The sequence below is a fragment of the Eublepharis macularius genome, chromosome 1 (assembly GCF_028583425.1).
Source record: "Eublepharis macularius isolate TG4126 chromosome 1, MPM_Emac_v1.0, whole genome shotgun sequence".
Lineage (NCBI taxonomy): Eukaryota > Metazoa > Chordata > Lepidosauria > Squamata > Eublepharidae > Eublepharis > Eublepharis macularius.
The window spans coordinates 123,235,571-123,262,546 of NC_072790.1; the positions used below are offsets into that span (position 1 = coordinate 123,235,571).

The window sequence follows — 26,976 nt, forward strand, 5'->3', positions numbered from 1 at the left end:
TTGAACTATGACCTTCTAGCAACATGTGAAGTGGTAAACCCTTTTGTTCTACTTTGGCCAGAGCCATGACCATCTGTGAACACTAAAGTACTCGGTGCTTGGGGCTTGATGGCCCCCAGCACCCTCATTTTTGCCAGCTACAAATTTGCTGCTTCCAACATATAAACAGAGTATAGTCCCAATGGCTGAAGTACTTCGGTGAATTCAAGGGCAGAGATGGGCAGAAACCGAAATATGAGCCAAAGTTCGTGACAAACTGGGCCGGTTCGTGGTTCGCAAACCAGCGGTTTGTCAGAGCCCATTTCTGACAAACCACCACAAACTTTAGGGTGGTTCACTTGGTTCATTTTTTGGTTCGTCACTGCAGACAGCCTGGCACCGTTCAACCAGTTTCCTAGGCAACAGGGGATGGACTTCCTGCAGACCTTCTGCTGACCCAGAAGTGGCCTTCTGATGACCTAGATGTGACGTTGTCACCAACTAAACGAACCAGTTCATGAACCAGGGCAGGTTCATGAAAGTTCGTGGTTCGTGAAATGGGATGAACCACAAACCGCACAGTTTGTTTTTTTTCCAGTTCATGCCCATCTTTATTCAAGGGTAGAGGGCATTTCTCGACAATGTACAGTTTCCAGTCATACACATACCTCTGGGTATGCAGTAAGGCACACATTCAAAACAGAGAAATCCAACTCCCAATAACAGGTTCTACAGGCTGCGATGGTGATCAGATAATCAGGTTACTCCATAAGATACATCATTAACCGACCTCTTTTGCCCAAGGTTATAGTATTTTTATTCCAAGATTTCTTTCAATTACTCAGTTACAACAGAATTATAATCCATTCTATCTTTCCACCAATTTTCCTAGTGTCCAAATCATGCAGTAAAAAATCTTGAACTACAGACCACTTCCAAGTCCAGTTATTAGTACATTTTCTCTGTTATGCTTTGATTATTTATTATGATTAACTGAGTATTAGGTCAGAATTGTACAGCCTCTGCTGCAGTCACTGCTTTCTTTTATAAATGCCTAATAACAACATTATGTCTTTTGCGTAGATCGCTTAGCCAATGCAAATTTCAAACAGTCATTATTTCTGAAAACATTAATTAACAATCATCTATCAAATAGTACAATGATACGTTTGGAAGGCACTAGATTCAGCTACTTTGCTGAAACTAAGCAGGAAAGAGTGTGGTGACTGCCTGGATAGGAAACCTCAAAAGAAACCTGTACATACCACCATGACTTCCATGGCAGAAAGTAGGTAGTAGATATGAGAAATAATACACACACACCTGCACACACAAAACAAAAATTTATATATAAAATGAATATATCAACATGAATTTCAGATTTGTTTTCAGAGATGTAAGTATGTTCATCACCTTCCACAATCAATTTTAATTTCACTACAGAATGTCTGATTGTTTGTTAGACAAAAATCCAAACTAAAACGGTTTCTTCAGAAATATTTAATACTGTGGCACATTCCGTATAAAGTCTCACAGTTACCTCAAAAACAGTGAGAGCACAAGAGGCAATATTCACCTTCAGAGGTGAGGTGGGTGGCAATCAGAGACAGGGCTTTCTTCAGTACTGGCACCTCACTTGTGGAACACCGTTCCCCCTGAGGCTTACCTGGTGCCTATGTTGCTGTTTTTTAGGCACCAGGCCAATATGTTTCTGTTCACTCAGGTTTTTAATTAAGGGTTTGATTTTTAACAATACTTGAGTCTAGAAACAGTTATTTAAAGCTGTCTGTAGTCTGTATTTATGACCTATGTTTTCATATTGAGATGGGGGGAGTTAATGTTAGATTTTAATTGCTATCTTTTAATGTTTTATTTTTTTTATTTTGTAAGCTGCCTTAGGCAGGTTCCTCGAGAGGCAGAATTAAAAAGTTCCAATAAAATAAATATTATCATCATCTCCATGGTAAAGATAGAGTGGCTTGCCACAGGACTCCCAGCAAGTTCACAGCTGAAGTAAGATTTAAATCATGGGAGATTTCCCAGCTCGCAAGGTCATTCTTAACCACTGTACTGAGCTGATTTTTTTTTTAGCTTTTTAATCAGTTCTAGTGCATAAATTGACATTGTTACGGTGGCACCATAAGAAAGAATACTTATTTACAGAACTTTTTATAAAACCACAAAGACTACAGTCAGTTATTATGCTATAATGACTCTTACACTTCATTGGACAGCATAGCTATTTTAACTTGCGCTATTTATCACATACCACTTAACACAGAAAAATCTCTCTCAATGGCACCCAAAAACCACACTGACACAAAATACAAATAACCAGCACACCTAATGATTTCAATAGATTCTACTTGTTGATAGTATATTCTTTAAGTTTTTGTTCTAACAATACAAAAATAGGATACAGAAGCTCATCTATTAAAGTACAGCAGAATGCCCAAAAGAAAGCACTAATAATGGGGTTGTTCTTTATTAACATTGAGAACATCGCTGCAAAGCAACAAAAAATGATGAAATTCTCCTTATATTATACCTGCAAAGATACCCATCCCTACATCTGATGAAAAATAAGACACGTTTTTCTAGGCAGAGGAATTGGATTAGATGCCCTTGTTGTCATCCAAAGAGGCATAGTTTAACACCTTTTAAAGTCTGTTGAACTGATTCTACCCAGGTAGCAGAAATGGAGTTAAAATTATCACTCTATTACCAAGTGTGAACATCGCCATCTACAACACATGCATGTTCACAAGCACACATGCACACAGCTATCTCATGCAAACACACAAAGCAGTCTATACTACGTATAAATGTGGGGTAAAACATTTTTTCTCAAAAATAAATTTTCTTTACATTCTGCTGTTCTCTTTGAAAGTTCTTCATGCAGGTCACCAAAGCTAAGACTTAAATCTGGCTCAGTGACCTCTTAAAAATAATATTTTCTGTTTCATCATCATTTGCTTATATGACTTCCAATTGCTGAATGTTGCTCTCCTAAGCCTAACTTTTCCCCTAACATCCTCCAGTTGTATGGATTGCTATAGACAGCTATTTATTGATAGATCATAGTCTGAAGAGGCCCTGATCAGAAGACAATCCCATAACCCAGGATACCAAACTGCTTTCAATTACCCACCCACCAAAAATCTCTGGCCTGAACTGAGATCATTCAGACACGTATAGCAATTTTAGAGCTATAAATTGATGAAAGGAATCTTAGTTGATTGATCAAATGAGTTTCTGTTGATTTCCATCTGCATAAATATGCATAGAAATAAAAGTCACACAGAAGGAAAGGCTTTTAAATATTATTTTTAAATGACACACATGTCCCCCAAATCTTTACAGCGTTCAAACAGGGCAACCGATCTGGATAGTGGGATTCCAACAGCCCTATCTAGAAGCCTCAGTTCAAGCCCAACTATGCATCCTTAGGCAAGTTATTATCTCATCCTCAACCATCCATTTATAATAAGGGTGCAATAGTGTTCTCTCTTACAGGATGACTGAAGTGATATATAAGAGATGTTGGGGAAAGCATCATACAAAACATTGCTAAATGCATGGGAGACAGTCCTCAGCTCACTGTCACACGCTTCGCATTCATGTCCAGAAATCTGGAAAAATGGGCAAGATGCAATTTGGTTGCCAATCAATGTGTTTGGAACAGAAAGGATCATAACATTTTATGAAGCAAGAAGGGGATATGGATCTAGAAAGCAGAAATAGCTCAGAGGTCCAAAAAAGAGGCTTGATTATACAGTATTTTCAAACTAAACAGTTTTAGTTGATGTCAATATTTAAACCTCTAAAGCACATTCTAATGGGAGGGAGACTATTTACAATCCATCCTCCCAGACCATGACACTAAATGGCTTTTCCATATCAGCAACCTGAAACATATGGGGACCTTCTGTGCTTCAGCACACATGCCTGTAAATAATCAGTGTCTATTTATTGCTTCTTTAGATTGCCAGCCACAATCTGCTTGGTTGACAAAGTGTCATGTGATCCAAATTGTCCTCCACTATTATAGCCTGCCTTACAGACTTGAACTGTTGACTAGGATCAAGTGACACACTGTAGAAGTATTAAAGCAAAACAGCACTGAAGCAAGCATAAACAGAAATTATTCTTTGAAACAGTTGCATGCAGACATGGAGGTATAGCACAACATTCTTCAATAAAGATTATTAGATTCTATTCAAACATGAACTGTCTATACAAGTAGCAAAATAATTTTAAGCTAACAAAAAAAATTAGAAAATTCAAACCAGACAGTAACAGCTTCTTTACAGCACTATATTGCTAGACAGCCCTTACACTGGGGATAGGGCTTGTCTCCAGGGAGAGACTACAGGTCAACAAAATTGGTAATACTGCCCATTTCCTATGGTATTTTGCCTAATACTAATGGTATTTTGCCTTGTATTCAAGTTCCTAACAAGATGTTCTCCTAGTTCACTGCAGAGCTGTCTGGGGTCCATGCTAGTCACAACCACAACATATTCACAGTGGTGAAGATGGAACTCTTAAAATTCAGGGACTAGTTCTTATGTTATAGGGCTGACACGCAGAAGCCACTGGTAACTCTTCCATATGGCAAATGTTTCGATCGGCCATAATGGTTGTCATGGAGAGTGCTGTCAAGTCAGAGTTGACTTATGGCAACCCCTGGTGGGGTTTTCATAGCAAGAGACTAACAGAGGTAGTTTGCCACTGCCTGCCTCTGCAACCCTGATCTTCTTTGGAGGTCTCCCATCCAACTACTAACCAAGGCCAACCCTGCTTAGCTTCCAAGAATCGGCTTGCCTGCGGCATCCAGGGCAGGGCAGGCTCATAATACACAAGATTTACTCATTGAGGGGAATGGTCCAATTGTGCAGCAAATCTCTCTACCAACAAACCTTGTTATCACTGGTGGCTAGTGCTGGCCTTGAGTCTACAAGCAATCATAAAAGACACTACACAGCAACCTCAGATTTTAAGACGGAGCCACTGGCACACAGATGTCTAAGTCCTCCAGGTGACAACCATATTATTAACTTAAGGAAAAGATCTCATCCCTGTTTTGTTGCTGGCACTGCACATTTGAGGATTCATGGAAGCAACTCTCACTCTTCTGCAGAAGTTTAGAACAACTTAAGGGTGCTTGGGTTCATATAGACTGGGTGAGGCATTTCTTCGGCTATGAAATCCCCTTGAGGAGCTTTAAAAACAAGAACCAACACTTTACATTGAGCTCAGAAACAGACTAGCGACCAATGTAACCATTTCAACAGAAGGGTAAATGTTCTTGTTGGCTAGTCCCAGACAATTTTTTTTGACTATGCAAGCTTTTCACAAATAGTCTTGCGAGGCAGTTTGGCAGGAAGTACAATAAAAACTGCACCACTTCTGAAATGGATTGTAGCAGCATGGATAGTGAGAGAGTTGAGGCAGTGACTTGCAGTCTGTGGCATGTTTGTATTCTTACCTGAGGATAACAGCAATTACACTTGCTGGAGTAGAAGATACAGGGACTTGAGGTGTGCTTGTCCACACTCAATTTCATAAGGGAAGGTGAAAAGTTCATGAACAGAACGCATGAAGCATTCTTGAGAGGACAATGGGAGGAGATGGGAAAAGTATCTCAGGATTTGGAGGAGCATCCAATACAGGAGTTGGGCTCATGGAAGAAAGTGACCCACAGGAGGAGGAAAATCAGGAGACATTCTGAGTCTCTGATGCTAAGCAATTGGTTCTAGGATCTCCCCATAGACATTGAATCTGGACCACTGGATCAAGGGCTACTCCCCCAGACTCCTCGAACCTTGAAGGAAATTTCTCAGGCACCTGTGGATGAGAGGACTCGAGCTTCGGCTCCCCAATATAGGAGAAGGTGCGTGCTGGTAACTGAGGATTCCCTACTGAGAGGGGTAGAGGGTAAAGTGTGCCAACCAAACTTGTTGTCTCGAGAAGTATGCTGTCTACCAGATGCACACATTCAGGATGTGACAGAAAGGGTAGGAAGACTCATCAAGCCCACAGATTATTATCCATTCTTGCTGATCCATGTGGGAACAAATGATATTGCCAGTGACTATGTTGCTCTGGGTAAAAAAGATTAAGGACCTGGGAGCACAGGTTGTGTTTTCATCAGTTCTTCCTGTCGAATGTCATGATTTAGGAAAGAAGAATACTGCATTAAATGACTGGCTACGTAGATGGTGTCATCAGGAAAGCTTTGGTTTTTTGGATCATGGCTTATGCTTTCGAGATGAGGTTCATCTATCAAAAGATGGTTTGCACCTAATGAGAGTAGGAAAAATGTGTTTGCTAAGAGCCTGCAAACCTGTTAAGGAGAGCTTTAAACTAAATCCTATGGAGGAGAGATAAAAAATTCAAAGCCTATAAGTGGAGATGAGAATACTGAAGATTTGCGAGGAGTAGAACATATGCTAGGAAACTCACAGGTAAGCACAGAAACAAAAACCTCAGGGCATATAACACATGTCTCTACACTAATGCACAGAGTATGGGAAACAAGGAGGAGGAACTTGAAGTCCTAATACAGGAAGGGGACTATGACATAATAGGCATTACTGAAACTTGGTGGAATGACACTCACAATTGGAATACTAGGACTTAGGGATACATCTTGTTTAAAAGGCATAGACAAATGAGGAAGGGGGGGAGTAGCATTATGTGTAAAGGAGATATATACCTGTGAGGAAATAGATGTATCTGAGCATGGAAGTTCAATTGAGAGTCTCTGGGTAAAAATAAAAGTAAGAAATAATAGTGATACTATGGTGGGGGTCTGCTATAGACCACCAACCCAGGCAGAGAACTTGGATAACATGTTCCTAGAACAAATTACGAAGTTGTCAAACAGACAGGACACAGTTATCATGGGAGATTTCAATTACCTGGATATTTGTTGGAAGTCTAACTCTGCTAAAAATGAAATGTCAAATACATTCCTGACTTGTCTTACTGACAACTTCATTTTTCAGAAAGTGGAGAGGGAAACAAGGGGTTCTGCTATCATGGACTTGATTCTCACCAACTGGTTGACGAGGTGAAAGTAGTGGGCACCCTGGGTAGCAGCGATCATGTAATTTTGGAATTTACAGTCTTGGGAAAGGGAAAAGCTGTATGTAGTCAGACATATAGGTTGGACTTCAGGAAAGCAAATTTTAAGAAACTGAAAGTTATGCTGGGTAGAATCACGTGGTCAGAAATACTTAAGGAGATTTTGGAACAATAAAGATTAATACTAAAGATCACTATTTAATGCCATGAAAATACATCCAAAGTAAAACTCATCATTATATTGCATTACACTTATAAAAAATTTATGTTTTCAATAATATTTACATGTTAACCTCACAATATGATTGTAACTTTTCACTATATGAACCAAGTTGTTATATGTATCAAATTGTTATATGTATCAAAATGTTGTTATTAATAAAGTTCAAAATTTTAAAAAAAAGAAATACTTAAGGAGAAGGGAGTTCAAGAGGGGTGGGAGTTTCTTAAAGGTGAAATATTGAAGACACAATCACAAATGATTCCTATATGAAGGAAAAAGGTGAGGAGCCTAAAAAAGCCAAGGTGGCTCCATAAACAAGTTGAGAAATAAAAAAGACTCATTTAGGAAATGGAAGGAGGGCCTTATCACCAAGGATGAATATAAACAAATAATCAGTGCTTGTAAGGAAAGTGTTAGAAAAGCTAAAGTTCAGTATGAGCTTAGGCTAGCAAGAGACACTAAAAACAACAAAAAAGGGTTATTTGCTTATATTCAAAGTAAGAAAAAGAGCAATGACATGGTAGGCCCATTGCAGGGACAGGAAAGTAAAATTGTAACAGGTGACGAAGAGAGGGCAGAACTCTAGGTATTTTGAATTCTCATAAACGATGGACAGGGGCTCAGAAATTACATCTGCCGGTTCTTTTAGTACCCTTGGGTGCAATTCATCTAGCCCTGAGGATTTAATTTCATTTAAAGAAATTAGGTGTTTATGTACTACCCCTATGCCAATCTTAGGCTATAACTCCCTTCCCCCATCAAGTGTTCTGTTATTGCCATGTTGAGGAACATTTCTGTCACAGGAGAAGACTGAGGAAAGTAGGAACTGAGCAGTTCTGCCCTCTCTCAGTATGTTTAGCCTAGAGAGGAGATGACTGAGAGGTGGTATGATAACCATCTTCAAGTACTTAAAGGGCTGTCATACAAAGGATGGTGCAGAGTTGTTTTCCATTGCCCCAGTGGATTGAAATTAAATCAAAAGAGTTTTTGGTTAAACATTAAGAAGAACTTCCTGACAGTTAAAGCAGTCCCTCAGTTGAACTGGCTTCCTCGGAAGGTGGTAGGCTCTTCTTCTTTGGAGTTTTTTAAGCAGAGGCTAGATGGCTATCTGACAGCAATGCTGATTCTGTGAACCTAGGCAGATCATGAGAGGGAGGGCAGGAAGAGTTACGTTAATGCTTAGTTCTTGTGACCCAGGGTAATGGCAATCGCCACCTTGGGATCAGCTAGCAATTTTCCCCAGGCCAGTTTGGCTCAGGATCCTGACAGTGTTTTGCCGTCTTCTGGGCATGAAGCAAGGGTTACTGGGTGTGGGGGGAAGAAGGGGAGGTAGTTGTGAATTTCCTGCATTGTGCAGGGGGTTGGACTAGATTACTGTGGAGGTCCCTTCCAACCCTATGATTCTAATAATTAGACTCATTTTGCAAACTTGAACTGAGCATTCATACAGCACTTTTAGAATGATTAAAGGACTCCCCATGCTTCATTTTGACAATCCTTACAATATTCCTAAGAAATTGATCTATGCTGGCAGAGGGACAGGGTCTGCAAGAAAAGCAGTTTTCCTAAAGCTACCTAACATATTCATGGCAGATGTTCCATATGAACCAGGCATTTTCTGCTCCACTGACAGGTTTCTTAGTCATTACATGATTCATAACAAATATTCAAGCAACTATAGACCGGAAGGTGCATGAGCATCATTTCACACCCATAAGCCAAAGGAAGCATGTCTGTCAGGAACAATAAATAAGCCATCAGATACCCTCTCCCTCCCTCTTTCTAATACACATTCCCCCATTAGGTTCTAACCTCCAGACCTAACAATCTAATGCTCCCACCACCACTCAGGTCCATAGTCCCATCCCACTCTTGTCTGCCAGCTTTCCTCCTGACCTCATCTCTCCCCAACTCTGGTCTCTGTCTCTAGTTTTGCCATAGTCCAGCTTTCTCACTGGATCCTTTGCTCTTCCGCTCTCTCTTCATCACTCATGGCCCTCATCCAGACTCTGCTTTTCTACCACTCTCCCAAACCCTTTACCCACCTCTCTGCTGACTGGCATCTCAGGCACCCCATCCTTCCTCTATAGCACACAGCATTCTTCTTCTGCAAGAAGGAACTGCAAAGTTCCTTCAAAGTCTTCTCTCTGATTTTCCCCTTCTTGTATCATTTTCCTGCCTCCTCTACCCTTCTTCAAAAATCATGCTCCAGCTACTCTTCCTTCAGACTTCTATTCCTCACTCCTTCTCTGTAGCCTTCCTTTTAAATCTTTCCTCTAAGCATTTTGTCTCTTAGCTTAATGTCCCTATGCACTTTCCCCAGTCCTCATTCTGCACCTGTATGAGGATCTAAATCCATTCAAACTGACAAATTTCTTTCCTTCACTGAAGCGGGACTGAAAACTGTTTCCAGTTCTTCAAGGAAATAAGAATTCCAGGCGACTACACTAGCTCCATCAATCAGTTCCTGAAGATTCACTAGACAAGAGTAACACAACATGCACATTCTAGGTAAAGGAGCAACTCCCTTTAGCTCTAGAGTTAGCATAGGGAAGCTATTTAAACAATTTCATATAGCAGCTGTCAGCCTACGGTGAACTGTACACTTGCAGCAGCTTACCACCATGCAATTCACTGTACAATCCTAAGCAGAACTTTACCCTTCAAAGATTTCAGTGTACTTAGAGTGGTGTAACTTTGCTTAGGATTGCACTTTTACACATGATCTGACTATGCCGGCTTCCTAGGATTGCCAGCTCTAAACTGGGAAATTCCTGGAGATTTGGGGGGTGGAGCCTGGAGAGGGCGGGGTTTCAGGAGGGAAGGGGGCTCGGCAAGGTATATTGCCATAGAATTCACCCTCCAAAGCAGCCGTTTTCTCCAGGGGAACTGATCTCTGTGGCCTGGAGATTAGTTGTAATTCTGGGAGATCTCCAGCCACTATCTGGAGGCTGGCAACCCTACGGCTTCCAGTTCTGCCTCCCAGTTTTCACAGCCAATCCCTGATCCCTCAGAGTATATGTAAATTCCTAGAGATTCCAGCCAATGAAGGGGCATGGATAATCTGTCAGCGAGATGGGGGGCTGCAAGAAGGATTAGATGGTGAGGAATGTTGTCAAGTTGTAACAATTAGAGCTCAAGCAGACATACAGAGCATTAAGGCTAGGACTACCTAGTATCCTGTTAGGCAGCCTACAGTGCAACCCTAAGCAAAGTTAGTACAGTCTATGCTCATTTGTTGTGGAATTAATTACGAAAGCCAGCTACAAGTGTTAGCATTTAAGACTGCAGTCCTAGTAGTCCAGAGGAGCCTGATTCCATCAGAGCTCAGAAGCTAAGCAGGGTCAGTACTTGGATGGGAGACCAGCAAGGAAGACTGTGGCCTGCTGTGCAGAGGAAGGCAATGGCAAAACACCTCTACTCATCTCTTGCCTTGAAAACCCCATGAGGCAGAACCCCATGAGTCAGTTGTGATTTGATGGCACACTTTACCTCATTTAAGGTTGCACTCAAAACAAGCATACTGCTTTCTGTTTTCCAAAACTGACAGCCAGCAGTATACTATGGCACTACAGTTCAACGTCTAACAACGCTAAATTTTTTGAAATTTTTGATATATAAAGAGCATCTCACTCTTAGTCATTTCTAGGCAATATAGTTTTATCAACAGGGTTCTTACTGCCACAGTAAACTGCAAAATAAAGGAGATTTCAATCATTTAAAAAAATGATTTCAATCATTTTAAAAAATCAACCTTCCCCGTTTTTAATTCATATAATTGCTGAGCAAGCATGCATACTAATGGGTTGCTATAATGAATAAAACATATCTGTTTGCAACTCAGTGGGGCCTTTATACTACCCAGGAGCATAATCTCAAACCACTGGCAGTGCAGCCCATTGCGCTTTTTGTTTTGCAGAATTTATACCTATATCTGAGGGATCAATCGTGAAGATTTTGAAGATTTCTGTTTGGGTTTCCCTATACATGTGCAATAAAGCTAAACAAGATTACTTGTTTTCAGAATAAGGTTCAAACTACAGATCAGGATCTCCCGGGTGTTTTTCTTTTTAAAGATAAAAGCAATTGGGGAAAGTGGTATGGATGACAGCCGGAAAGTGGACATTAAACCCTCTCCCCAACCATGCCTCTTGCCCCAAACAGACCACCTCCCAGAGCTGCTATCTGCTGGGTACCATACAAGAGCCTCTGTCTCTCTTCACAGGGCAAATAGCAGCTGAAGAGCAAGTGATTTGCATCAGGAAAAACAGGAGTGGGAAGAAAATTAACACCCCTCCCCCATTCCACTACAACCCTGATCCAAACTGGACTACCAAGATGCTCCTTTTATCTGTAACAGATCCTGATCATGGATCACCCTTGTCTTGGGTAACTTGGCCTTCAGGACACATGAAGCTGCCTTATACTGAATCAGACTGTCTGGCTATCTATTACGGTTAGTATTGTCTACTCAAACTGGGAGTGGCTCTCCAGGGTCTCAGAAGGAGGTCCTCCACATCATATACTTCCCAATCCTTTTAACCAGAGATGTTGGGGACTGAATTTAGGACTTTCTGCATACAAAACAGGTATTCTACCGTGTTTCAATAGCACGTAAAGTTGAATAGCCGTATTGTTTGTCCAACCCTTTAAATTTTTAAATGCAGATATATATATAAATGACTGGACATGATATGTTTATATTACATAGAGGTATTTTAAAACAAGTTATTTTAATGGACGATATAGAATTGATTAAAACAAATTTAAATATTTTTAAAAAATTTTTTACATGATTTTTATTCTTTGTAAAGAAACAGATTTCTGTGGAATTAATTTCTTCTGCTTAGATCTTTGTATGCCATTAAAGGTATTTGAATTTGAATTTAATTTCTTCTGCATGAAATTACAAGACTTTTCTAAAATACAGAGAAAGTACTATCCTGATTGCTTTTCTACAATCTGTGCACTTAAAAAATTATTCTCATTCACTCTCACTATAAATTAAATATGTGCATCTGGTCAAACCCAGAAGAGTAACAGTTCTTACATTATAACACAGGGTTATCTTCAAGGACTGAAGTCAGAGTTTATTTTGATCTACAGACAACCTTAATAAATATTTAAAGCTATCACAATCCTTGTCCTCCCCCCAAACACTTTTAACTAAGGAAGACTTCATTGGTATACCAATATATTATCTATGCAATGATCCAGTGTCAAACATTTAGACGCATGCTTCATTACTCAGTGAAGCCAACATGAATGCATATGTTTTTGTTTAACGCTCATAGCAACAAGGGTGGTAAACAGATGACACACATATGAGAAACTACAGTAATCTAAAAACCCTTTAAGGGACATTTTTTCAGCATTATTGCTAAAGTTTGAATTATGAAAATATTAAGCTACTTGGCCATTTGCGCTAATGGTGTAAAAGAGAATGTTTGTGTCCATAAATAAAACCAGAAGCAAATTATTAAGTAGATTACTGCCAATCAATATTCATTTCAGCCAATTCAGGGCCTCCCTGACACATCACAACCCTAACTGACTGCTCCTTTCATACCCTCTCCCACCTACATCCTCTCCAACCACAGTGTTGTTTTTTCACCACTGGTCCTTTCTCAGAGCCCACCCTCACCCTGGTTGCTTCCCTTCATTGTTAGCACTGTCATCCATGTAATGAAACAGAACTTAAATAACTGAATTTTAACCAATCATTTAATTGATTAGTCTGCATATGAATATATATAGTTTTAAGAGTTTTTTTTAACTGTAAATGCATACTTTATTTTTAGGGGATGCATGTACGCATCACAGCAGGGGAAATACTTTCTCTAAGAAGGTGCCTGCCACTTGCAGTTTTCAATCAAAGCTCTATTAAAAATGTGTCCCATAATAGGGACATTTAAGTGGCTCAAGTGGTTTACTCTCAATCTAACTTTGCAAGCTTACTTTCAGCATCCTCAGGTCCCTACTTCCTAGACCATTATCAATTCTGTCTCCCTTTCTTCAGTCATCCTGCCCCCCACACATCCTGTCCTTTAGTTTCACAACTTCAATCCATGTTCTAACTTCACAACTTTCATCTTATCTTCCTACCCACAACACAGCTCCAGTTTCCATACTACAGCAACAACCTACACAGTCCCTCCTGATACAAAGCCACTGTAAGGTTTTTGTTAAGTGAATTAGATGTTTGTTTTCCTCACTGAAGCTACCCTGTTCAATAACAGTCAACAATTGAGGCTTCCTCTACAGAAGTTAGAATGTTAATGAACACTCCATGAAATCACTACAGCTATGAACATGGTTATGGGGATAAGCAAGTTTTTAAAACCATGTATCAGTTCAGTTGACAGGCCAAATCCATAGTCTCTCCCCAATCACTTCAATACAAGAGGCCAAACACTTTACCAATTACCTTGCAAGAAAAGGAAGCAACTCCTCATTTTTGCATATTCTTTGCTTCCTCAGAATATGGTGTGAACCCACCTGCCCCTGGATTAAGTTAACAAATGAGCTCTGCCTGTTGCATGTCTCAACCTAATCCTGACTGGGGCAGCCACACAATGCAGCTAGAATGCTACATGTGACAAAGCCCGCAGATTTCAATTGCCATTCATCTATGAAATATCCCTGTGCAAGCCACTCTCTCTCAGTTTAGAGCTACTATGATGCTAAAATACTATACTGAACTATTCGAAAGAAGAGTATTATGCAGATACAAAGGAAGAATACATTATCTTTTTTCTAGGAAGCCTAGAAAGGCTCCTTTTTAGAAATACCTTTCCCCCTTTATTATAAGTAATAGTTGGTGCACAATTGCACTGACAACAGCTGCTACATGCTTCAAAGTATGTAGGGTGCCACACAAAAACCTTGCACAGGATGAGAGCAGCAGTTTCACAGGCAAACTGGTCAGGTTCAGGATTCAGGCCTCAGATCAATGCTGGGATACCTGTCAGATCTACTGACATTCTGCTTCAATGCCAGAGGCTCGCAGAACTGGGCTCTTAGTTGTATAGGACTATGGTGAAAAACCAGAGAGGACCTATTCTAGGGAGACCCATGTTTTTACTGTTCATAATTTTGTACGCTTATACACACATTCATGCAAAGGTAATTATTGCAAAGTATGAAATCTGAAGTAGCAAAAACTGTCAACACTCATTCTGTTGAACTATAAATATGATCCACAACTTGAATAAATTTGAGATGAGAAAGCCAGCGTGGAGATCCAAGTTAAAATCTTTACTCAGTCATGAAAGGTTGCTTGGTGACCTTTGACCAGTCACACACTCTCAGTCTAACCTACCTAGAAGGGCTGTTGTGATGATAAAATAGAGGACATAATGTAAGCCACTTTGACTCTCTCTAGAGGAGAAAGGCAGGGTATAAATGAAGTAAATAAATAATCATAAACAACAATATTATAAAAACTAGTTTCATGCAAATATTCCCAGTACCACCTTTTTAATATATATGAAAAACTAATGAAATACAGTGGCCCAAGTAAATTTCTGGAGGCTTCCCTGAGTTAAAAAGATGGGTTTGCATTCACTGTTCGCATGGAAGAATTTCTCTTTTAATTACCGTCATCAAAATTATTGTCTGAAACACAACGTGAAAACTCTACTAATATCAAAAACAAAATTCCCATGAGCTTTAACCATATGAACTTTTCTTTCTTGTAGATGATCTCTGGACAAAGACTGTTATAGGTACAGATATCAGATCGTGCAAATCTTTGCATAGACATTAATTTGCTTAACTTAAAATAGAAACACAGTCGACACTATCAGTTGTGTTTCCCCTTTGCAAACCAGTTTTTATAGTTCCAGCATACTGAGGTCCTAATTCCACTAAAACCAACTGAATATTGCAAGCCACAACAACATAGATTTATTGAATTCTGTAAACATTATTGCTTGCTCTGAACATACTATCTACTACCACACATGCACCTACAGGAAATTATAATTGCAAGATAAATATTTTTTCCAATGGGGAGCAATTTAATTCATATGTCTGATAATGAAGGCCTAATAAAGATACTAGGGAAAATATCTATAAACATACATTAAAAAGGGCCCCTTTTCAAACACTAACAACAGCGCTTTCTTGATTTTAAAGACTGAATAACAATTATGACATACAAGTCTTGTGTTTTTATTCAAGAGAACATACATGATTCAAAAGAGAAAAACAACACGTTTCCTGTGGCATGTGGGATCAGTAAAAAAAAAAAAGTGAGCAGTCTCTTCCCTGATAGGAAGACTAGGGCTGATTCTGCATCTATAGCTAACATTTCTGTATATATTTTTCTTTAAAACTACAATAAACAGAAAATACCATCTCTTCACAGCACTCTATACAGTTCACATTTACTTTCCAGGCCAAGCACAATAATATTTATTACAGTGCAAAAAGGTTGTAAGTCAAAAATGTGGAGAAGCCCTTTAGAAGTCTGAAAAATACATACATGTTCTTCAAAAGAATAAACGTGGAGCACTGTGGTCCAGACTAAACAAATGTTAATTTCCAATCTCTTTCAAATGTTAATTTCCCATCATTACAGAGGGTAATAAATTCTAGGGGTAAACGTCAAGACCCGACTGTATTCCTTCCTTCCTCTTTCAGTTCCCTAAAGGACAGGCAACACTTTCTGGCTCCTTTTCTCCCACTCCCCCTTTCCATTTCAGCCTAGATGTTTTAAGAGCAAGGATATCATGTAGAGCAAGCATGGATGTGTGTGTGTTACATAATCATATACAAACATCCATATGCACACCTATTATATAAGAAAGGCATTTTCCCTGCAATGAAATGGCAGCTGGGGGGAAAACACAAGTTGGTCCCGGGAGCAAATGTGCAAAGGGGAGAGGGAAAGGAGAGGGGAGAGCACATCTGCTTTGGCAGCGGCAGCAGCAGGCAGAGCCCCTTGTTAACCCCCTTCCTGTGGCTTTTACACGTCATGGAACATTCCCGGAACGGGCCAACGTTCCACCCACTTCAGGGAACAGACATAAAGGCGCAACACACCAGCTCTCCCTCTCCCGAGCCTGCCCGCCCTCGCGCCCCCTCCTCCGCGCCACACAGCTGCCGCCGCCTCCACTGGCTTCCTCCGAGCCCCCGCCACGGGCTCCCACATGCCACCTCCACCCCCAGCCGCAAAGAAGAAAGGGAGCCAGTTCGGACGGCTCGCCGCCAAGTCACCCCAAGCCCTCGGAGCCGGTGACAGAAATTCCTTCCGACAGCAAGCCCCGCGCCGCCCTGCGACGCAGCCCCTCCGCCGAGGCGGGAGCGCCTACACGCGCGTGTCCTCCCCTTCACCTCCCCGCTAGCTACCTCGGAAATGGGCAGAGCGGTGCCTTAGCCGACGCGCAGCAGCAGCAGCCCGGCCGCGTCCCCTCCTCGGAGCGCTCTCCTCTTCCTCCGCCTCCTCCTTTGCTCATTAGTAACCATGCACATACTTCTTCCCCACAGGAGGAGATTACGCAAGGCAGCTCGTTCCTAATCTGCATACACTTACATGCTGGGTATTCCCCACATTCCCTAGCACTAGGCCACTAACAAAGACCTTCCCCTTTGCACAAAACCGGGGGGGGGGCAGGCTTTTCTGCCGGGGGAGGGAGAAAGAGGCGGTTCCTAACCAGCGTTGCCAGAGCTGAACTTCCATATACACAAAGCCAGAGCTAGCCTGGGACTGAGGTGGCGTCTCTTCCACAGCCAGTTCCGGGGCTGGGGTGTCTCCGCCACAGGGACTTCCATTGCTCAACACATCGGAGAGCTCAGAAGAGCGTCTACGACAGGGGGCTTGCGGCAAAGCCGGTTCCCAGCCCCACACGTGAACAACAGGCTGAAGATTTTCTGCATGTATTTTCCTTCCCCCTCCCCGTCTTTCCAGGGGGGTCGCGTGGTCTCCTGGGACAGGAGCTAGTTCTTGGAGTCCACCCATTCGCCCATCCCATCAGTCACCTCTGACCGCTCCCTTTTCATCCCACTGCCATCCCCCTCACCTTCCCCAAACAGTGACCCTAAAGGCACCAGGCGGGCGTACATTAACGCAGCATCGAATCACGCGCAGAACCGATCGCAAACAGCCCTCCAGTCTTTCCCTACCACCCGGCAACACTCATAGCAACACCGATGACAACGATCAAGACCACCTGGGAAGGCTGTCAACTGCTCCCCCAAAAGCCAGGGAGGGGGGATATACAACGAGGGAGAGAGGAGGCGTCTTTGCAGCAGCAGCAGCTCACCTGGGAGTCACCGAGAAGGAAAGCCCTCTAACTGGCGCCCTTGTTGTTGTTGACGGGACCGTGTGTGTGTTCTCGCGGCTCCCCTACTAAGCCTGGCTTTGTAGTGAGGTGTCTTGCAGCATTGCTTTATAGAGAGACAGATAAAGATATTCCAGCAGCCAAAGGACGTCTGATTCGTGTGTTTCGTTGCAGATCGGTCAATCCTCTTGTTTAGTTCTTTCTTTTTTTCTCCTCTTTTTCCTTCTCTCGCCTCGTTTGTTCGGTTTTTTTGAAAATATATACACATATAAGATCTAATGGAAAGGGCAGGCCCGAGAAACCGCAGTTAGGTTTTTTTCCTCCCCCACCCCCTTTCTGGATGATAGGAGCCTCTCTGCTCTGCAGACAGACTGGGTTATTCCTGGCACCACTTCCCAGAACAGAAGTTACAAGGGGAGAGAGAGCGAGGGGAGAGCTCAGCCAGTGATGTCATCGGATCCCCCAGCGTGTCCCAGGGAGGGAGGGAAGGAAGCTAAACCAGAAGATCCAGTTCTGGAGAGCGATGGGCTCCCTCGGCCGTGTGCGTTTGACAGACAGAGCGTGTATGAGAAGCGCGCCGGGAAGGGGAGGGGGGAGCGCCGGGGGCGGTGCTTCGAGCCTCGCTCGGCGTCCGGAGGAGATCTCGCTTCCTTTCCCCTCCCCCTGCGAAGGGAACTCCCAGGAGAGCGGTTCCAACTTGTCGTACTGAAGTTGCGCGGCTTCCCAGCTTGAGAATTTCCTTTAAGGATGTGGGTGGGATCGCCTTTGCCACCCTGCCGCCACCCCCTCCTCCTCCTCCCCCTCTGCGTTCCTTGCCTTCTCTGTTCTCCACCTCCCTCGCACGGCCAAGGTCACATTATCTGTCGGGCGGGATAAAATAGAAACCAAGTCCCTCAAGCTGACCGCATTCCTGCGGCATTTTTAAGCCTCGTCTTTTGCGTTTCCCACCCAGTTCCAGGCATTTCTAGTGTTCTATATTATTCGTTCTGTATTTTATATTGATGCTCTATATTATTCAACGTGTTTTGCAAATCTACTGCCTCCCCTTCCGAGGAAGTTCGTTTGATGCTCGCTTTGCTGTTTTCACATTGTAATCGGATTGACATGCCATGTCTTCGAGAACTTGTGATTTCAAACTCTTGCGGGCATTTCAGGAGAAAAGCAGTTCACTTACGAAATGTTCTGTTTCCTTACAGTGAACTTTTTGATTGTGGTTCTTCATATCTGACTAAGCGATATCATGCAGAAGTCAAAATCGAAAGGAATTTTAAAATATCAAAGTATCTATTAAAATTTTGTCAGCAGATTCACTGTTTGATACAAATTAGTCAAGCGAGGTTCGCAGGGCGTGTACAATTTCATGTATGTCAACTCACTGTCAGAAAATCTTTTCAAGGGCTGATCCGGCAGTCAGAAAAGGCTCCTTATACGATCTGATCTGATGTGTTTGTTATCAGCTTCCAGGGGATTCCTCTCAACCAATCAGAATTTGCAGCGTTTTACATCCTCTGAATTTACTCTGTTCTCAAGGCACAGCAGAAATAGTTTGAAATGGAAGACATGAAAATCCAATCTAGTAGACACTAAAAAAAGGATCCTCTTGAATGTGCATGCTTTAATATGCAGACCACACAAAAACGCCATTAGCTCACTGCTCATATCCTTGTCTATATCCTTGTCCTGTCATATTGAAAGATCCAGCAGTTCAGAGCATTGACACGTTACAAAATATAGATCCAAGGCATGAATCCCTCATAGTTTTTACATGGCTCCCCCAACCATAAATTCTCACATCTATGTCCACATACTGTGCCAAAAAATTCAGGATCCATTGCTTTGTGGTGCTCCTGTGAACGCAAGGCTTGAACCTGCAGGATTTTTAGATGGGACTTTTCCCTTCCCATCAACAGCCCACCATTCACTGCTCATATCCTGATCCATGAATGCTCTGAGGTTTGGTGGTAATAATAGCAGGAACCAAAGTACTTTATGAGTGTCATCATGGAAAGATGCCATTCTGGGGAACACCACCAGAACAGTGCTGCAGCCATTTGGACATAAGAATGACACAGCGTTAGGTACTGTTTGTTTGTTACAGGCTCCAGCATTACTTTATAAAGCTTGCAATGGCAAATATTACAGAACTTCAGAGAGAAACAAAGTAAAACTAACTTTTTTAGGAGGCACTGCAAGGTTATTTTATTTGCCAGGGCCTTTAAAAACAATGTAAATTGCAGGTATCTTTTAGGGAGAGGGGGTCATTTGGGGTTTTATTTTGTTGGTTTTAAAATTGTGACACTTAAAATTTTGATTTGTAAACTGCCTTATGTTGTGAAGAAAAGTAGGTTATAAACATTTTAATTAATTAAAATTAAATTTTAAAATTAAATTTAAACACCAACTAAAGCCACTAGGAGAGTTAGTATTTGAAAAAAAATTATGCAGAAAACTGGAGCAGATGAATGGATTCACCGTCCAAGTAGTCCAAGCAATTGTTTGTGACATCACATAAGCAGGGGGTGCCACATAGTGGAGGGCATGGCTTGTGCCTCTTATGGTCTCCAAGACCAGATCAAAGTAGGCTGCGGAATCTGTCAGTGCAGGCTGCCATGCAGAGACACAGGAGAAAATCTGCAGTTCATCCACATTTGTCCTGCCTGGTGGTTCCCATGGGCTACAGAGAAACAGGCTCCCTTTGCACTCCTGCTCTATCTATCATTGAGGGGGTGTTTAACTCACTTTTTTAAAAAAAGATTTCAGATTTTTCTTGAAACCTGGGGCATTTTTCAGTTTTGTAGAAAAATCTGTCTTGTCTATTGACAGGTCCAAACTCCAGATTTCAAAATTCTCAGATTTGGCTGGGTTGAGAATTAGATGTATCAATATAGTGCATGACCATCACTAGAAATGGATTTATACAGATTTGAGAAGCAGTTTATTGTCCAGACACAAACGGAAGTCTTGTTAAAGTATGGGACTCAGAAATAAAAAGGAATGAACTTATTTGACTTTAAAGGAGAAGACTATATCTTTTGGTGGATTAAAGTTATTTAGAGATCAGTTGTCATCTAAGTAACACTGAATATAATATGGTTTGCTTCACCCTTCAGTTTCATTTTACAACATTCATAGCAGAAAATATTTAAATTCTCATTACTTTACAAACTATCTTTCTCACAGCCACTTCTTTTAGAGATAGAAAAGACCTGATGATGGCAATAAATAAAGAGCTTGTCTGTGTATGCCTTCCATGTGAACCCCATCAGACACAAATACATTGACCACATGGATCAGTCCATTTGTATGTATAGTTGGCCCAATTGCTGACATGCTAACTCTGCATGTGAATGGGCTGACTCACATGATGTGCTTTTATGGAAGACAGGGCACACACGGAATGCTTATATGCACGGCTTTTTTTCAGGGGGAACGCGGGGGAACGGAGTTCCGGAACCTCTTGAAAATGGTCACATGGCTGGTGGCCCCGCCCCCTGATCTCCAGACAGAGGGGAGTTGAGATTGACCTATGCGCCCTGTGGCCATTTTCTCTGAGGGCAACCCACTGAGTTCCACCACCTCTTTTCCCAGAAAGAAAGCCCTGCTTATATGGATGAACAGCTTATCTGTTGCCGTTGGCACAACTGTTTCAGTTCTTAAATTGAATACGGAGGCCAGGGCTTTTTTGCACAAAACACCATGTAACTAAACAGAATTTAACCCAACTGGCTTTAGCTGTCTATCAACAATATATCTAATTCTCAACATGGTCCATCTGTGTACATGTAAATCTATGGATTGGGGCCATATTGAGAGATTTTCCTATAAACTCAAGAGAACCCTCCAGGTTTGCAGAAAAACATGAAATCTTTTTTAAATGAAGGGGAGATTAAATTGCTCAAATACAGGAACATTGTCTGTGCTTGTTCAGTGGCATCCACCACATGTAAGAGATGTTGGAAAGGGGGGAACCACCACTTGAGCCAGATGGGAGGGCAGAGCAGCAGGGAGAAGGACAGATGGGTGGGCAGAGAGTGGGGGCCGATGGACATAATGAGGGAAATCGTGAATGCTTAGGGAGAGTGGGAAGGGGTAGGCAAGCAAGATTCATGTATCCACGTATACTTTTTCATCTATAGACTTCTGTAACAATTCATCATAGCAGCTGCTATTGTTACCTGTATTATATTGTAATCTGCATAGGAGAAACAAATAGTTTAAGAAACATTGAACATGGAGGACTGTGTAAATGCTGCAAATTCATTCAGAGAACTTTTGGGCCCCTTGCAGTTCTAAAGTTCTCTGGTAAATCTGTTACATTAGTTGAATCTTCTGTAGGGTTAAGGGTGAAAATGCTTAACAAAGGATAATTAAGATAAAGAAATGTACAACAGTGTTTGCATAGCAACGGCCTTATCAAGTAATTTATCTGAGTGACATATGTTCCCATTCTGGAGCTTTGCATTTTAAATTCTAGTTTTCTTCACAAAAATCTTCATCTATAAATTAAACAAGTTATAAGTAGGACTAATCTATGCAGCATCATTACATGTTATTCCTTGACATTAATGCACCAAAGGTTGATAATGACATCTAACAGAATGCAGAATGGATATTCTCAGAAAACTGTAATTACAGATATTGAGCATTTAATGTGAGGAATTATTTGAAGGTCCCTAGATTCTGAAAAATGTTGAACTCAAATAACACATTTCACTTGTCAGATTCCCACCCCCCGCAATTAAGTTTCAAGTTGATCAGGAGCTGCCTGCAAAATCTGCTAAACTATTAACTACAGACTTAAAATAAATGAATCTCTTGAGTGCTACCCCCAGCTTGTCTTGAATATTCATTTTATTATAAGAATTAGATTTGTTGATTTAAAACAATCATATTTGGCCATTTATAAATATGCTGGTACAAAGATGCATGAAGATCATTCCATAAAAGAGGAAGAAATAGATAACAAAGAGCCATGGGACAGATGTCTTAGTGACTAAATATGGGACTGCAGTGTTATTCCAAACTTCTAAAGAGTGGTAACGCTGATGGAATAATATTAGTAATGCTACTAGTAGTATGTATACCATCATTGACATTTCCATCGTTGCCACTACTATTGGTATGAATTCTTTTTGGAAACAATTTTCAACAAACCACTAGAATCATTGGCTTGGATCTACCACAGCATTTCCCCAGAATGAATGGTTTCATGAAGCTCAACTTTCTCCCCCGCCCCCTTAAAAGGCCCTGACTGCACTGGGAGGGGGGAGATGAGAAAGTCATGCTCAAATGATCTGGTAGATCCAAGATATTAAAAATATAAAACAACTGAGCCTGCAACCTATTAAAACTGGGTCTCCGTAAACTAATAGTCTGAGGGTAGCAGAGTAGCATCAATTGCAGAAAAAATGTGATGGGAGTTTTGGAGCTTGCTGGCTGGTGTGAGCATGAGAGAGAATAATAAACATCTAGCTTAAGTTTAGAAAAGAAATAAGAGGGTTTTTTTATAGGAACTCCATACTCTGAGAGGAAATAGGAATGATAGATTCCTATCTACCTATCTAGTCTAAAGATGGGCATGGATTGCAGGACAGGTCCTGCCACCATGGTGCAAGATGGGGAAAAGAGATAGTGTGTGACAAATAGAGGAAGAGAAGGATGTCAGGAGGAGGAAGTCCTGAAATTAGCAATCTACACATCAAAGGATAGTTCAGGGCAGTAAGGAGTAAACAGATGCCCTGGCCTCTCTACCTTTCTAACTTTCTGGTTTGTTCTCCTCTGAAACCTGAGTAAAGGGACAGCATTAAATCCTTTTCTTCTAACATAAGACAGCAAAGCTAAGCCTCTGTGCCCTTCAAAGTGTCAGAACATGGTGTCAGAAGTGAAAGGGCTTTTCTGAAGAGAAAATGCTGAAGCAGCACTACTTTCAAGAGGAACAAATTGATCAGTGGAACAAGCACATATTTTGAAATGGCAGTCAGTCTGATGTCAGTTCCTGGGCCTAAGCATGGATGTTTCTAAGGAAACCGTGGGAGACTCATGATGTCACAACAGGATTAGAGGCTCCAGCTACATGTTATAAAATTCTCATGACTGTTTGGGGAACAAAGTAATGACTTGGTACCACATATGCAACAGGAGTTTTTTGCCTCCCAAATGCACATTGGCTTTATTTCTGCTTGCAACCAAAGCAGGCAGGGAGAAGTGGCTGTAGCCTCTCCTGCTGCTCTTTTTGTGTCCTCAGACCTCCCCACAAGGCTGCCACTGGCTCCATTATAAAAAAAATGATTTATATGCCTACAGATAAAGTTTCATAAAGAAATCAATAGCAATGCCATAGGGTAGTTTGAGGACACAAAGCCAGGTTGGGGAGGAGGGTCTAAAGCCATTTTTCTGTCAGCTCTGTGATCACAAACAGAAAAGAGCTGGTGTGCATCTGGGAGGCACAAAACTCCTGTTTTGATACCTGTTTTGTCCACCCCCCCCCCCACACACATGATGATTTTATAATGTTTACATGGAGCCTTAAAATGACGTTACATTGGGTTGCTTTATTCAAGTTTCTCAGTTATACAATTTTTTTATAATTATGTAGATCAAGCTGAAGTACATCAGTTGCTGTGTTACCTACCTGTTAACTACCATATGCCAGTATTTTCTATGCCAGTATTTTCTGAGAGAAAGAGGAGTTGTCTTAGAAAGAGAAAGATGGAGCAAGGCCCTGGGCCCTGTGCTCTGTGGGATTGTTGCTTCGCCAGTACATGGAGCTCTGCGATTAATGCCCAGTAGAAGTTCTCAGGTAAGAAGTTCTTGTTTGTTTTTCTCCCAAATCTTAAACCCTTGTCAATTAAATAGTAAACACACACACGTACACACACATCCTTAACTTGTAGAAACTGGAACACGATTTGGCTCCTGTTCTGTGCAAACAAAATCCTATCTATTTAAACAGGACCAATTTCCCAGCCTAGCTTGCAGCCTTAATCATCTCAAATATCTCTCAACAACATGCAGTAATATTGAATCTTTTTCTCCACAAACACTTAAGAAACTAATTGCAACACTCAAGATCAATATATCAGTTCACAACCTCAACTAGTTAACTGAACCCAAAGAACGGCTGTCAAGATTCCTTGCCGACACCTGGCTATGCTGCTCTTCTAACCCTGCTGCTTCCATTGGGGGGGGGGCATCTTTCTGGGACCATTGGAAAGTGCACTCCCAGAAAAGCCCCCCTCTCCAAAAAAATAGAAGCCAAACAGCCTGCAACCATTTTGAAAATGGAGACGTCAGGAGTCAAGGGGAAAAGCTGCCAACGTTCGGTGAGTGGGCCATCTCTTTAAGAATGTGTGGGGAAAGCCTACGTATGCTACAAATCTAGCATTAGGAATCAGGGCTTCCACTATGCTTCAGCCTTGACACCTTTTACATAGCTAGTGTTGATTTTGGAATTTACCATCGCACACTTACTCATTTTGATTTTTAAAAATATTTGCCAGAACCAATCAACAGCATAAGGTGAAAACATCCACATAGATGGATACTTCCAGATATCAAATCTTCAGAAATAAAAAACATAAAGAATATATGTTGCCTCATGAAATTCTAAAAATCCTTGACTCATGCTGGGGATGGATTTATTTGAATTTAAGGGAAATTGTATCTTTTGGGGTGAAATTGTCATCTTCCCTTCATAGGGCCGGCAGTGGAGTTGCTCCCATGCTTTGCGCAGGGCTAATTCAGGGGATCATGCCTACCACCGAGTGTGATGACATCACTTGAGGAAGTGATGGTCGTGCCCACCAGGGACCATATTGACTGCTTGCTTGTGAGGTTCCTTGCCTCCCGGGTCTGTTCCCTGCACCTTCCTACTACCCATTGGCTGGGTAATCAGTGGAGGGGGGGCAGAGGCTGGGAGCAGGGGATCCCCTACCCCACCCCACCCTGCCAGGGGCCTGGCAGCCCTACACACAGCTCAGACTCTGAACAACTCTCTTCTCCTGGAGAGAGGCTGACAGAGGATGGAAGGAGGAAAAACTGAAGACAGGGAGGCAGATTAAGGTAGGCTGACTGGTGAGTGGGAAGGAGAGAAGGAAGAGGGAAAAGGGGAGAGGTTATGGGGGATGTCAGGGAAGGGAAAGAGGCAATAGTGAGGAAGGCAAAAATGAGATGACCCCCACAAGTCGTTGCGAGTCCCCTGACCAGCATTATTCTTTTTATTGTTATGATGTTGATTTAAGCATATAAGACCATCAGTATGCATGGAATTTTATATAGTACAAGAAGACAAGTCCATGTCCAGGGGGCTTACAGTCACATAATTTCACATAAAGGACAAAATAACTAGATGTGGAGGAGGAGGAGAATCTGCCTTAATTCCAGTTACACATGCCAGTGCTTCATTTCAGTAGAGAAGAGGGATTTATGGAAAAGAGTTTTGAGGAGGGATTTGAAAGAAGTAAGCGAGTTGGTATCTGGGAAACTGATTCAGGCATATGGGGCAGTTGGAGCAAAAGGAAAGAATAATTGGAGAGTACAGATACCTTTGGACAGTTGATAATGCTAGAGCTTGAGGAACAAATGCTACAGGCCAAAGTTTATCAAGATGTGAGACTGACCAGGCAACAAGGTCGGAGAGGGGCCTGTAGGTAACAGTGAGGAATTTGAGATGTTCTAGGAATTGAAAGGTTTTTAAGGAGTAAATCCTTAAACAGCCCTTCATATTCCTGAATATGATTATGTCCTGCTTAATATGCAAAACAACAATATCCTGATGGTGAGATTCTTTTTTTTTTAAATTTTATTGGATTAGAAATCATTGAATTGTACATTACAGTCAATTTCCTTTAATTTCCCCAGTTCTAACCCCCTCCCTTTCCCCCCCTTTTGTTGACTTCCAACAGTTTTCCAACCCCTTGTCCCTTATCCCTTACTCATTTCAAATTTATTATATCTGTCAAACATTAACTTTCACTTTCTTCTAAGCTTATCTATATAACACAGTGTATCCTCTGTCTTCTTACTTACTTTAACAACTAAATAATGCATAACTAAATAATACATTCTTGGCATATATTCTTTTAATAATAGTCATTTAACTAATTTTGGTACTCTATTCTCTATCTTATAATCTCATCTTCAATATGGGACAAACAATTTATCCCTCATTTAGCATAATTTTAGGTACTTCTATAAACAATACATTCAATATAAGTCAACCAATTTAACTTATATTCTATATATTACTTTTTCTGCACATCTTGTCTTCGTACTATTTTAATTATATAATTCCTCCATTATGCAGCTATCCACCAAAAGTAGTCAACCAATTTGACCCATATATACCTCAGTCAGTCAATTTAACATGTAGTCTATACTATACATATAGTCTATTAC

General features: G+C 41.4%; 1 long non-coding RNA gene across 2 annotated transcripts in view; it reads right to left on the reverse strand.

Moving 5' to 3' along the window:
* LOC129340251 (uncharacterized) overlaps positions 1–17,872 on the reverse strand; it is a 149,858-nt gene extending 131,986 nt beyond the window's left edge. The window contains exon 1 of one of the 2 annotated variants that reach the window (XR_008598006.1): positions 17,563–17,872. This is a non-coding gene — a long non-coding RNA (uncharacterized LOC129340251). Of the gene's footprint in view, positions 1–16,648; positions 16,794–17,562 lie in introns of those variants that run through there. The other variant, XR_008598007.1, reaches the window with a different exon arrangement.
* Between the last annotated feature and the right edge of the window lie 9,104 nt (positions 17,873–26,976).